We start from the raw sequence: 11,577 nt of genomic DNA on the forward strand, positions 1-11,577 counted from the left end.
TTTTCCAGCCAATCGAATAAGTCAAGAGTAAATATGATCATTGGTCCTTCACCACCTCCATGGCGTGACATAAGTGTAACCCATTTCAGCATGTGAGGGTCACGAGGTCCTCCTCTCTCTATAGCTACCTGTGGAGCCAGAAGAGGAATCTGCTCCAAAGCAAATGAAATAACAAAGGCACCATACCCAAAGTTTTTGAGTTTTCCTATTCTGACCCTGGTTAGTTGCCCCTTCAGATTGGCAACTACAACCTCGCTCCAGTTGAATATGGTAGGTTGCAAACACTCTACAATGGTTTGCATTTGAGTCTTTGTGAGAAAATGAAAAGCTGCACTACCACACAGTCGTGCAACAATGAACCCAATATCTTTCAAAGGAAGTTGAACTTTGGTCTTGATGTCAATTCTACCATCTTTGAGAGTAGCCCCTCAAGTGAAATGTTACATCAAGTAGGTGGAATTTGTTTCACCACCTCGCCTATGCCCATATAGGTTGAGTCCCACCCCATGGTGTGGAAGCCCGCTCAGGAAGTAAATGTCATCAGCATCAATGACAAGTCTATGGTCTCCGACTATGAAACATTCTTTTTTATCGTTCCACTTGCCCACCATCCATTCTAGCAAGTCTAATTGGGCCTTCATGCCAGGAATGGTGAAAAACTTGTACAAGCAATAATTTGTCAAGGCCTGTATGGTTCCTGGATGGTTTAGAGAAGCTATGTCTTTCTCTTCATGTTCACGTTCTCTCCATTCTGTGTTTGCAGTTCAAAACCCTGCAAATAAACATAAAATATCATTTGAAGTAATCCTTGAGAAAATTAACAAAGAATTTGGGTGTTTTATATTTAATTTTTTATGCCCTCGGTGCTGTGTGCAGTTCACTGTTATGAACAGTTTGCATGTGGACAATTTCTTTGTTTGAAACTGTGGTCATAGTGTTAAAAAACTAGTTGAGGTGCGGAGGCCCGATAAGGGCAACCTGTGCACATTGAGGGCGAAAATGGTTTTGAAAACCCTCCATAAAAAACCTAAATTTATGATGAAAAGATAAATAAAAAGCATGAAAATGAAGAGCTTAGAGAGACAATCTACCTAGAGAAGACAGCGCATGATTTCGCCCAATGGTTTGCCCGAAATCAACTTTTGAAGTTTTTGGTGAAAATGACCTCTATCACTCTCAAAAGGTTAAAAACACAAATGGTAAAAATGTTTTTCACTTTTTTGGTTTTTAATAAGTTTTTAGGGGTATTTAAATATTCTTTTTTTCCTATTAAGTTTTAAAATCCATTTTATAATGTTTTTTCACTATATTTTTTAGCAGAGATAATTATTTTGAGTTTAAGTGTGCAAGTCACAGGTCATTAATAAAAGCGAATCATTTTGGTACTGAGTACATTTTATCACTTTTTCAAACTCATTAAATCTTTTGAAAATGCGAAATTATGGAGTTCCCTTTACGCCCTTTTCAGAGTGCTTAAACACGAAAAGATCGTCAAGTACTTGATTGTTCAAACTCATAAAAGTAAATGAACAATCGTCTATTTAGTATAAGTTTACCCCTTTTACCGACTGAACTAGATTGTTTACAAAAAAGGTATACGTTTACTAATAATTGTATTATAGATTTCTCTCCTGCAATATTTCACCCTTTTTCGGGCTTGAGGGACTCAATTTACGAAAAATGACATAGTGGAGTTTACTTATGTTTTTCTCCTGACTCCCTAAAACTGAAAAACACTGAGCTTTAATTTCTTTGAGCTCATTAAAATTTACAGTGAAAGAGTTGAACGAGTTTTCTTTTCTTGCCTTTTCAAACTTTTTAAATATGAAAATGACATTGAGTTACCCCTTTACTGAACTCATAAAATCTAAACAGTCAATGACTCGTTAATAATGACGAGACCGAACCACTCCTTCCTAGGGTTCATTAAAAATACTTTGAAGGACTCATCCGAATGATGAGCTTATCGGACAAGCATATGTTATCCTTGTTATGGGTAAAGTCACCCTAGGGTCTTGGGTTGAGAACCCCAATAGAGCGGAGGGCTTACATCATAAAGAGGCATGTAAACAGGCAGTCCTAATACTTAAACTACTGAAGTAGGAAGAAGAGGTATTACCTAGAGGTCCTACGTTTGGGGTCGTTCCCGTAGGATCCAAACCCTCTGCTTTTTCCAATGCTTTAGAACCTTCAACTCATTCAAGCAAAGCATATAGGTGTTAGGTCATATAAGCATGTAAGAAAATAAGCATTAACATAAGATTCATAAGCAAATCATAACATAGATTAATGAATTAAGACCTTAAATATACAGAAAGAAAAAAAACATCTCTTTATTGATGTAAACTAAAGTGTATGGAAGAACTACAACCTGAGTCATCTGCTGGCTCCAAGCGAAACCGTCTTCTGGATCCGTCCTGCCCAGGCTTCAACAATCCTCCTTCATTTGTATACACAAGGATGTCATAAAGGGATGAGGGACATCTCGAGAAGGAAAGAGAGGTTTCCTATGAATTGGGAGTGGAGAAGACACAAGGATTTCTTCAGACTTGATCAGGGATGTAATCAACTATAATATCAATATCCAATCTTTCTCTCCCCTTAGGCCTTCCCATGGAGGTCTATTTATACTTCTCGAAATTAGTTTTTCAGTTGGGAAACAATTAGGCCATAGGCTACAGTAGGTGAGTAATAGGTAAAACCTGTAAACTCTGCATGAATTTAAGGATATTATATATTTTTTAATGTTTTAACACATATACATAGGTTGGGTATAGACTTACCCGCATGTACACGTGATTTATGGTAAAAAGGTGGCTTAAACACGAGTCTAAGTGAAGCTGACTTAAGGCCAAAAGGTACAAATGTTCAACATGAAATGCAACAGTACAACTCAACACAAAGGAGCCTCTAGGGTATAAAGCTAGAAAAATAGTGAAGAAGTAAGAAAATGAGTCTTCAACGCACAAGTCATGGGCGGACTAAAGAGGGCTCCCGAGCTTACGTAGTATAGCAGCATGGGCAACATATGCTAGCAAGGATCTAACTAAGATTCCCATGTAATGGTTGGCTATATTATGATATCATGATTTTACAAGTCTACGAGTGAAAATGGTTTTAGAACCAGGACATGATGGGGTCGACCCTATGGCAAAAAATATCACAATATGGAGGCTAGTATGCAAAATGCAGCGGAAAATGATATTCCCTAACCTATATGCCAGTGAAAAAATGATACCTGTCATGACGGGTCAACAGTCATGGAATCGAAGCAGTCTCTCAAAAAATCTTCAAAGTATCCTAGAAAAATGACCTATCCCAATACTCCAAGCTAAAAAAGGTCATAAAGTCCATAAAAAGAAAAATAAACTTTTAGAAAAAATAATTTTCATATGTCAGCTTATATAAGGAATTTTTGACTCACAATTCTTCATTTGTGTTCTGAGCAGTTGGGTGAAGGAGCTGTAGAGAAAAAATCAAGCAAGCTTAATCCATAAAATTCATTTGTTCATTCAGCCTCCAATCTTCCAGGTAACCTTCTAACAGATTTTTTAATAAGTTTTAATGTTTTTGTAAAAAAATTAGCCGTGGGAATTTAGTTTAAAAATTTCGCTCTGCATACATGCGGGTTAGACACATATGAACTGCATATAGAAAATCCTTATACGCGATTGTGTGAATACTGAATCCGCGTGTACGCGAATTCAAAATTTGGAACACGGTTTTAATGATTCGAAACATCTTTTTTTGCAGAATGTCGATTACTTGGCGTGAAAGAGAGCATAGTGTGATTGATAATGAAGTAATGGAAGATCCAAATGCATTAGATGCCTTACGAGGATGCAGATTATTGAAAATTTTCAAAATGCTGAATATGAAGGCAAATACCAGGTTGCTTGAGATGTTAATCCACTACTGGGATCTAGAAGAAGATGCTTTTGTTATTGATCAAATGCCTCTGAGGATTGAAATAGAGGATATCTATTTCATCACAGGTATTTCCCGGAGAGGAGAGAGGGTCAACTCAATAGGAAGAACAAGAGGTAGCCTTAGTGTGGAAGACTACATACGCATCTACTGTCCAGGAAACACCGAGAAGATTGGAACCCAGATTCCAATCAAACATGTAGAGAGTCTATCCTTGAGAATCCTTATTTTTACCATTGCCAGAGTAAATGGTTCAACTTCTCTACATTAGGCCTCTCGTGTTTCAATGAGTCTTGCGGTGGAGTGTCTCACATCAGTATTTTAATGGTGCACACCCCTCTTAGCCAATATGAAAAAACAACTTACTTCTATCCAAAAAGGCCAGACAAAGAACTTTGGATATGGAACCATCTTGTGTTCCTTCTTATTTGAGAGAGTACCAGGGCTTCGACCCAAGGTATTATCCACCATCAACAGCCCAAGGGATCCACGAATGGGTAGGTGGGATGATCTAATGAAAATACTAGGGGGCGGTGAGTTCCCTAGGACTACATTTGATGATGAGCTCTTCCTTTGGTGGGAAAAGCAAGTCATTGCGGTTGAGGACTACCCCTATGCTAGCATGGACTTCAGAGGAGATCCAGATTTGGTGTTACCACCGGAGATCCAGCATGTTTTTTTTTTTTTTTTTTTTTTTTTTTTAAGGTTTTTTGGATTTTAAGTATAAACGAACTAAAAATATTTTTGATGAGACAAATACTTACAAAAGTATTGATCATGACACAAATGTTGGACCAGTGAGACTTAAGGGTCTATCTCGACATAAGCATCGCGGAAGAGACACAGAAGGATCTGCAACAGAGACTGAGAGGACCCTCCATGCTGTCCAGAGAAACTTGGTGAGGTTGACTCACCAGGTACCTATGGTGGTGATAGAAGACCTTCCAAAGGAGATGCAAAGACGCGTGGTAGGAGTACCACACGATTGGGTGCAGCTATTCCGACGGGTGGCAAATGCCATTGTTTTATTCCATGTTGCTCACCTTTAGCAGGGCCCATAGATGGATGACCATATCTTTTTTATTAGACATGATTATGGGCATGAGCCCTAATTTTGTAGGACATTTTTGTCCCGATTTTGTATATTATTTTGGACATACAACTCTATCTATGTACAGACGGTTTATCGTGATGATCATATATATACAGATGATACTTTGATTATTTTTTTATTTTTGTTTTTTAATGTGATGAATGATTTATGTGCCAATCTAATGCTTGATTAGTGATAGAATCTGCAAATGAATTTTCTGATCGTGGAATATGAATAAATGTGATATAAACAAATGATCTTTGTAATAAACACACTCTCAAAAATTGGTGATATAAATAAGGATCTCTCACATGATAGATGTTATTTAATTGAGATACCACCAGTTGTGAATCCAAGTAAACTATTAATGAATCAATACCAAGAGATATTGCCTCAGATAGTAAATTAATGACAATAGTATATTCGGCGACATTATTTGAAGCAGGACCGATACATACGCCTCTTGAAACCAACAACCAGCCAGATGGATAATAAATCACCCAAGCCGCGGAAGCAAGGTTCCGAGTGTGTCTACTAGCACCATCGGTGAACCCTAAATATACCAAATCATTCATCGATACCTGCCAAAATAGATCAAAAATATCCACATCACTATAAAACTGATAGATAGATATGCACAAAGATACAATATTTACAACCAAGCAAAAGTTAGGCCGAACCCTAAGCAAAATACTTTTTAAGATAGAGCCCATTTTTGGGCTTCGCCAACTCGTTTCCCTCAAAATCAATCAACTCATAAGCTCCCTTTTTCAAAACCTTTTTGACAATGAAGGGACCGTACCACATAGATTTAAACTTGCCTGCCCCCAAGGCATCTTTGTCTTGGTCATAGACCAAGACAAGGTCACCTTCAGAAAAAAAACTCTAGGACGGGCAGCCATATCATATTGAGTTTTTACTCTCTTTTAATGAGCTTCGTTGATTATGGCCACATTTCGATGCTACTCATCAAGATGTTCCAAATGAACGAGGTGTTCTTCGAGACTAGAAGTATCGAGAAGAAGTTCAACACCTAATTTAAGGGAATTAATTTCACATTCCATAGGAAAAATGGATTGCAACCCATAAACTAGTTGAAAGGTTACGCCTCCAGTCCACACAGTGAAATCGCATACCCGAAATGCTTAGATCGACCTTGCGACCTCCCCCCCTGAGAGAGAACTTCAGCGATCTTACTGCTGCCTTCGACCTGATCGAGACTTCGATTTATGATATCCGGATCTAGATTTATACCCGGATGGATCTCTCTTACCTGGATCTCGCCACCTGAGATCGAAGATCTTTATACCCGGCTGGACGTATCTAGATTTATACCCGTTTCTCTATCTCTCCCTCCTAATCTTAGATTGACCTCCTAAACCTTTTCACCTCACAAAACAGACCACCCATTGCGGAGTAAAACCGATGGCAGTCTTGACTGACATTCGGTATGCCCAAAGTGCCGGATATAACATAATGTGCCAATTGGATCGAGCTTTGTTAATCGTGTTTTGCAGGATGAGTTTTAGGGATTTATTCACAGCTTCAACCTGCCCATTGGCCTGAAGATAATATGGAAATGAATGCTCTTGCCGGAAACCCAACTTCAGAGCCAATTCAAACATCACCTGATTTTGGAAATAACTGCCATGGTTAGTGACAATCTCTTTAGGAATACCAAATCGGGAAATAACTTGATTGAAGAGAAACAAGGATGTTGTTTCACCATCATTCTTCAAAGTAGGCATAGCCTCGACCCATTTAGTAAAGTAGTCTACAACTACGATGATATACTTGTGATTTATAGCCGAAGGTGGATTGCAAGTAGTAAAATTAATACCTCACTTCATGAAAGGACGGACGGTGATCACAGGGAAAAGTGGAGTTGGATGCACGCTCATTTTCCAAGTATAAAATTGACAAGGGTGGCATCCCTTGACCGCTTCAATACAATCCTTGAAGATCGAAGGCCAAAAGTAGCCTGCACACAAAAATTTTTGGGCTGTTGCAAGCCCAGATAGATGACCACTACAAGCTTCACTTTGGCAATCATTAAGCACAAACTCAACTTATTCTAAGGTTAAACAACGTCTAAGGATTGAATCAACCCTGCGATGATATAAAGTGTCACCTATAATAATATAGATTTTAACAAGGTGACATAATTTTCTACGTTCATCCTTCGAAAAAGTGAGCGGAAACTTCGAAGTTTGGAGATATATAATAATATCTCCATACCAAGGATCTTGCAAGGAAATAAGAAAAAGATGTTCATCAGGAAAAGATTCCTCATAAACTATTTCTTCCTCACAAGGCAACTCTGAGATCAATTCTACAAATACTAAGGATTTCTTAGACTTAGCCGACATGAATTCAAGATCAAATTCTTGTAAAATGACAATCCATCTATTGTATTTGCCCCCAATCACTCGCCTGCTGAGAACAAATTGAAATGGATTGACAACTGCTAAGACGAAAGTTTTTCGAAGTAGAATATAATGTCTAAGTCACTGGACAACATGGACAGCTGCCAAAGCTAATTTCTCAATGGGAGAATAGTGTAGTTCAGGGCCCACTAAGCCTCGACTTAGATAATAGATTATGTGCTCACAGAAAGCATCATCCTCCTGAACCAAAACCATACCAATAGTTGATTCTGCTGCAACAAGATATAAAAGGAAGTCTCTGCTATAATCAAGTGGACTCAACAAAGGAGCAGATGTTAATGCTTTTTTCAAAGCATCAAATGAGCGTTGCACGAAATCATCCCATAGAAACGGGACCCCTTTCTTAAGAAATCTCATAAATCCTTTAATGACCTCGACATAATTAGCTATAAATCTTCGTAAGAAATTTGCTTTTCCTTGAAGACTCTGAAGTTGACGAATAGAGGATGGGGGAGGAAACCAAAGTATTGCCTCAACCTTGAAGGGATATACATGAATCCCTTTAATCGACACGATGAATCCCAACAGTCGATGGTGAAAACACACTTATTCGGATTCAACCAGATTTTATAAAAACAACATCGTTCAAAAATCAATCGAAGATGTTTAGGATGATCTATTCTCTTTCGAGAAAGAGCAGCTAAATCATCTAAATAAGCTTCGATCACATGCTTGATATCGTGAAAAGCATACGACATGGCTCGCTAAAAGGTAGATCCAACATTTTTAAGGCCAAAAGGCATCTTTTTATATGCAAATGTACCCCAAGGGCAAATAAAAGCTTTCTTATGTTGATCTTATAGAAGAATAGTGATTTTATTATAACCGAAGAATCTGTCCATAAACGAGAAAATTTCATTACCCGCACATTCATCAATAATTTGATCAATAAAGGGTGTGGGGTAATTATCCTTAGGACAAGCCTTATTTAGGTCCCTAAAGTCAATGCATACACAGATTTTTCCTTGCTTCTTGTCTATGGGATTGGATTCGAGACCCACTCAGTTAAAGGAACGAGGTATATGAAACCCTCCATAAGAAACTTTTCAACCTCAGCTTTGATAGATGGTGCTTTTCTAGGGTTTACTGGTCGAAGCTTTTGGCGAATAGGTTTTGCATTTTCATATGTATTGATCTCATGTTGGACTATAGATGGACCTATCCTAGGAATTTCCAAATAAGACCAAGCGGACACATCTCTAAAATCTTTAAAGAGATCGTTATAAGTTTGAATTTCTTCAGGGGAACAATCAGATCCAATGGAGACATTTTCAATAACGTTGTGATTCCTAGAGATGTTCACTAGAAAAATTTGTGAAATGACAGACATATTACCCTCGACTGAAAATTGCGTTGGAGCCAAAGGATTTAAAACTACGTGAACATCACTAGTAGATGAAGAACTAGACAGGCTTGATTCTACTTCTCGCAAATGAGGGAGGAAATATGACCGATGATGCAAATCATTCCACGGTCTTTCAACACCCGTCATTGCTTCTAGAATTGCTTCTTCAGATGGCAAGACAGTATCTAAGCAATCCAGAGCAGAAGTCGAATCTAGAGTCCAGGCCAGAGCCACATCCCCATCCATCTCCTCTGGTGAAAAAGGAGTAGGATTGAAGTCTGCAGTGTTAATAATAGATTGATAAGCAATTTCAGCTGCAGACATAGGAAATGCCATTCCACCTACCTGCCCCTCATCTAATGTGGTGGTAGAAGAGGGTAAGGGCCAAGGATCCAAAAAATAATGAGTTCTAAAGAAATCTCTTCGAGAAGGTGCCTTGGAGGATGAAATAACATTAATTCTAGCAATAGGAGCAGGAAAATCAAAGGTACCCATTAAGGAAGAGTACATTCCAACTCCTAGATTCTCTATAGGCTGCTTTGGATTGTTCACTAACGGAACAGTAGATTCAGAAGATGCATTGGACTCACCCGGAGAATAATTCATCTAATGAACCGTTACAATTCTCCCTTCTTCTCCCTTCATGAGGAAAAAAAAGGATGCAGAATAACAATGACACAATAACATCCATCTCGTAAATCCAATTTCTACCTAAAAGGAGATTGTAATCCAAATTTGCATCAACTATTTCTACTTCAATATTTACAACCTTATCCCCAACATAGATGAGAAAGGCTGGAATAATCTCATTCGGTCTATGCGAATGACCATCAAATGTTGTTAATAGAGTAGGTGAAGGAACAACCTGAGGCGATCCAATAGCCTTCCAACATGATAGAGACATTACACATGTGGAATCTCCCTCATCAACTACGGTTCGAACGATATTGATCTTTCGATATGTAGACTTGATTTGAAAAGCCATATGATGTGGGAGTCTCTTCTTGATATTTGACATATCGAATGTAAGGACAAGAGATTTTTTTGGATCAACTACTTCGATCGCAGTGAGGAATGCACTCCTTTGTGTTGGGCACGACTGGAGTACCTCTAACATTGACATAACACAAGGAATCTGAGCCAGATCTTCTACAACAGATTAGTTCTGAGCTACCTTGGCATTGGGGTTAATTGTCAAGCGTTTTGTGGAGCCTTTCGGCATCCGAGATATAGACTCAACTGCGGGCCTCTCGATATGGAGTGGCTCTGAAACATCAGAAGTAGTCTTAGCCTTGGATGATTCTGATTCACCATAATCATGTGACCAATTAGAAACGTCAATATGTGAACTCATCATATAAACATTTGATGTATTTCCCCTTCCTAGTTGCCCCCAGTGGGGGTACCGGTACTAGAATTCATGCCAGCAAGCAACTGCTGCCCTTGGGGGAAAGGGTTAGTTAGCACAGCCTGGGAGCTAGAAGACTCTTGCTGAACCTGTTAGCACTTGAAATTTCACCTCAGGCTGAAAAGGCAAACCTCAAAGCTACATCAAACCATTCAGCCTCGTAATTAGCCCTACGGGGCAGGAGAAGGCTCTCTCCGGTCAATCTCGGTAGATCTTCAATGGGATGAGATGACCAACAAGATAACACTGATATTAGGCTAGTAAACTGATTATAAAGGTTGATTTGGGGTTTTTTGGTGGCAAATTGAGGAGCTGCAATTTAGGGTGCGGGGATTGGACACAGTTTCTGTAGGGGGTTCCTTGGGGCGAGGAAGGAGACAACGTTGATGCCTTTAACTAAAATGAATGGTCAGGAATGAAAGATGAGGAGCTAAAGAGAGCAAACAATGACTTTGAATTCCCTTTAGACAGTAGAAAACATGGAAATTAAACAAATTTAAAAGCAGAGCATGGCTAGCATGAATTCATACTTTAACACTTCATTTGTTTAATGTGTAGCAGTAAAGAAAGGAAATGAATCACATAACAAAGCTTACAAGAACATTGAGAAACACACCATCAACACATGAGTCCACAAGAATCCCAAAGATGACTGCAAAACCCTGGTCTTCCTTAGCCAAAAATTGCAGAGATACAGTGAAAATATACAATGATAGCTTCTCCCTCAAGAGTCCAACCTTCCAACCCAACTGGAATTTTTGGATTTGGAGGTCATTTGCCCAGTCAAAAGTCAATTCTCCCAAGACTGCTTCTGCAACTCAAAAAAGGGGCAGAAAGTCAAATTTTGCCTGTATTTTGACCTTTTGGAGGCCCAAAACTCCATAAAAACTCAAGTCCATCCATAGGCATATGTAACTTTGCATGAAAAATATAGAAATGTTGAGTTTTAGCAAAACGGAGCTACGATGACAAAGGGTCTCACCGGGGGTGAGACCCGTTGAGGAGCCAAAACCTGTAAATTTCCAAAAATTGCCAAAATTACCCAAAATTCTCAAAAAAATTTGGGATTTGTGCTGTAGCTGATGCTAGTGAGTGCCATGATCCTTGAGGGATGCCTCAGCCAAGATACGGAGGGGATCGGGCCTCTTTCTCCTTTTTTGTGCCTTGGCCAACCGCCTTGGATCCGGCGATTGTAATTTTGACATTTCTCTAAAACCATGACACCTGTGCAAAAAGTGAAGGAGGTTTTTCTTCATTGGCATGTTATGGACAAAAACCTCTCTCAGTTTCCCAAAATTCATCTTTGATTTCTCTGAAACATCATTTGAGTGAAACTTGTCCCGATGTGTGAAACAAG

The sequence above is a fragment of the Pinus tabuliformis genome, chromosome X, assembly GCF_031772625.1.
Source record: "Pinus tabuliformis cultivar Carrire ecotype Pingquan chromosome X, CPIR1, whole genome shotgun sequence".
Classification (NCBI taxonomy): Eukaryota; Viridiplantae; Streptophyta; class Pinopsida; order Pinales; family Pinaceae; genus Pinus; species Pinus tabuliformis.